General features: G+C 49.3%; 1 non-coding gene across 1 annotated transcript; it reads right to left on the bottom strand.

Annotated features, from left to right (window-relative positions):
- Window positions 1-224: 224 nt before the first annotated feature.
- On the bottom strand, window positions 225-355 carry LOC116104351. Its single transcript, XR_004123856.1, has one exon. It is a non-coding gene; the product is annotated as a small nucleolar RNA SNORA17 (small nucleolar RNA).
- Between the last annotated feature and the right edge of the window lie 3175 nt (window positions 356-3530).

Here is a 3530-nt window from a genome sequence, read left to right on the forward strand (position 1 = left end):
TACCTGGCTCACCCAGTAGTCCCTTGAGAGGGTCCTCTATCTCAGGCTCACTCCTACCTGACCAAGGATCCAAGGTGGGGTTCTTCTAGTCTCTGGCTTGATTCCCATCCTGGAAGTTCTTCCAGGCCTGCCGGACACCAGCCTGGTGGCCATCTCAGGCTAGCTCCCTCTCCAGGCCCCTGGCACCAGACTGGTGACCTCATTTTCTCCCATTTTTTTCAGGGAATGTTAGGCCACTAATCAACTCAGATGTTCCTAGGTCAGAACACTGAGTGTAGATGTAGCCTCTCCTCTCTGCCATCTACTGACACACGTGTGACACAGCAGCCACACCTACAATGCTTCCAGGGGCAGGTTACTTTTTATTTTTTATTTTGTGTATGTGTATGCCTGTGTGAGGATATATGCAAGTGCTGACAGAGGATGCCAGAGGGGTTGGAGCTCTTGAAATGGAAATGCACATGGTTGTGAGTTACCTGATGTGGGTGCTGGGAGCCAAACCCAGGTCCCCTGGGAATACACTGCATGTACATCATCACAGAGCCGCCTCTCCAGCCCTGGTTGACTTCTAAGGTAAAGGAATCACTGTGTGAAGAAAAGGAAAAGGAGAGAAAAAGGAGGAAACACACAGTAGTGTATTCATCCAACCTGTGTTCTGGAGTGATTTTCTAAGTGGATGAGAAAGAAATTGTTGAGATGTGACAAAGCTGTGCTTTTAGAAAGCTGAGGTCCTGGCTCAACTTCCTTGGGGGAGTTCCCTCAGCAGGGACAGACTACAGGAGGCCCGGGTGGCAATGAGCCTGCGCAGTTTACGAGTCAGAAAACAGAGTTTCATGGTGGCTATGTGAGCTAAGGACTGAAGCTTACAACAGCCTGGTTAGAGAGGAATGCATCCAGAAGTTCACATGAGTTAAAACAAATCCCAGTTTCCACTGTTTGGAAGGACGTCGTGAGATCTGATACAGGAGGGCGCTCGGCTCACCGTCCTTTCTGAGTGGGCCGCACAGTTAGTAGGTGTGAGGCACAGCATCCACTCTGATGTCTCTGTGGTGAACTTCTCCTCAAATGGAAAGGCAGAGTGGTTGGAGACGGGATCAATCCGGGCACCCGGGAGTCTAAGCTTCATCAGCATCACCATGGAGTTGGGAGGAGATGAGGCTTACATCATCCATGTTGCCAACGGTTCTTTCCTGATGTTGGTTCCAGCATTCCTGGGCCTTTGTCTTCTGCACACATTCTCAGAGGTCTGGATGCGCTGTTTTTTTAGCAATGTTCTCCTGACCTTGGTGCTGCTTGGCTCCTGTGCCCATCCTTCTGTGAGGGTTCCAGTTCATCCTTCTTGAGTGACCCCTTTTGGTTATCTCAGAGAGAGCATTCTTGCTCGGTCTTGTTCTTACAAATGCATTCTCTTGTTCGGTGTCAGCGCTCGAGGCTGAGGCTTCTTGATTAATTTTGTTCTATTATCACCTACAACCTACTTTTCTGACTAAAGGTTCATCACCAAGAATCAGGAGGGCCTCCAAATTCATTGGTGAAACTAGACAAGAGAATGTTGCTTTGTATTGGACACTAACAAACTGAAGGGTCTCCTTACCCACAGTATACTTGGCTGCTTGACACAGACCTCAGTGTGACCTTGGCCTGAGTCCTCTGACACTTGCTACCTATGGGATATGGCCAAGAAACATGCCCATCTTAAGCCTTCATCTTCTGATGTGTGTGTGTGTGTGTGTGTGTGTGTGTGAAAGGAGGGGGGATATACACCCTTGCTGGGGGGTAGATCTTGTGCACTGTGTACTGAGATGCTCATTTCTGTGCCCAGAGATCTGGTATGGTCTGGACGTTGGTGCTGTCATGATTACTGAACCACCTCCTGTATCTACGTTGTGTAAGGAATGCTCCCCAATTATCTCTGGTTGGTTAGTTATCTCTGGTTGTGCTCTGGACCAGGATTCAAAGGGGGTACTTCTGTCTTACCTTTCCTGCTTCATTTGAGTCTGTAATCATTTTAAGACTAAAAAGAAATAGACCAGCAAGAAAAAGGAGAGAGAGTCAGAGGCAGAGACAGAAACATAGAGAAGCCATGCATAGGTCACTAGTGTTTGTAGATTTAATTTCCTGTCCCCACCTGGTGTGTGACTTCAGAGCCCTGCTGCAGACCTGCTCTGGGTCACTGTGCCCTTGTCTTTTGATCTTTCCTGCTTCAGCATCACCATGTCAGCTTCTATCCCAGCTGGGCCTGAGATCAGCTTCAAGCAGCACTCTGTGATAACTGCCATGGGCGACGTCTCTGGTAAAGCCCAGACAACAGAAAAACTGAACAGAGTCAGCTGGGAACTGGGCTCATTTTGCTGTGTGAGCACAATTCTCATGGGTCTGCAGGCTTGGTGCTGGAGGGAGGCTAAGGAGTTGAGGTATTGCTTCAGCCACAGAATTGTTGGGGAATGGTCCAAGTTTATGAGTTCAAGCCTCCATGAAAGATGCAATAGTTTTAGCCTTGAGACTCTCTCCCAGTGAGGATGAGAAACTTGAGACAGAATGAGCACCACAGGTTCACATTCTTGGAACATCACCCAGGATGGTGGCAATATTTTTGAATGCTGGACATCACTTTCAAACATGGCTGCTTCCCTCTACAAACTAACCTTACTTCCGTTGTTCTGGATTCAAGGTGTGTGCTAGGGCATGTCTACACTCCAGCCAGATCATATAGACATAGGTTTTTGGGTGTGAGTCCTGGCCAGAGCAGCCATGTTGCTGGATTAAAATTCCTCTACCCCTGCAGATGATCCTGACTGACTTAAAGCAGCAATGCCCAGTGAGGCATGGTAACTGTTCCCAGCCCTGGGCTTCTCACCCACTCAGAACTGACTTCTGAGTCCAGGGTTACCACCTGCCAATCACATCTCCTTGGACAGGCTGCCTATCCCAGTGTATGCCCGAGACCCAGTGTTCAAAGCCATAAGGTGGGAATGACACGATCCCTCTCTCAGAGTGACAAGGAAGGTACCCGATGCTAGCTGGGGTGTTCAGCAGTGGACCCAGGACTGCCCTGGAGGAATTTTCCTTTTCAGTCAGGGAAGGGCAACTGAGGTACCTGGATGGGCAGGTGGAACTGGATGGGCAGGTGGAACTGGATGGGCAGGTGGAACTGCATGGGCAGGTGGAACTGGATGGGCAGGTGGAACTGCATGGGCAGGTGGAACTGGATGGGCAGGTGGAACTGGATGGGCAGGTGGAACTGGATGGGCAGGTGGAACTGGATGGGCAGGTGGAACTGCTATTTGCAGCTTTGCCAACTGTCGCTACAATGGCGATTGGTCCTTTTTGATTTGTTTCCCATACTGTAAACACAAAGTGCCTTTTAAAAAATTAGGTCTTCTGGGCTAGAGAGATGGCTCAGTGGTTAAGAGAACTGACTGCTCTTCCAGAGGTCCTGAGTTCAATTCCCAACAACCACATGGTGGCTCACAACTATCTGTAACGGGATCTGATGCCCTCTTCTGGTGTGTCTGAAGACAGCTACAGTG

This window comes from Mastomys coucha, unplaced genomic scaffold (assembly GCF_008632895.1).
Source record: "Mastomys coucha isolate ucsf_1 unplaced genomic scaffold, UCSF_Mcou_1 pScaffold21, whole genome shotgun sequence".
NCBI lineage: Eukaryota > Metazoa > Chordata > Mammalia > Rodentia > Muridae > Mastomys > Mastomys coucha.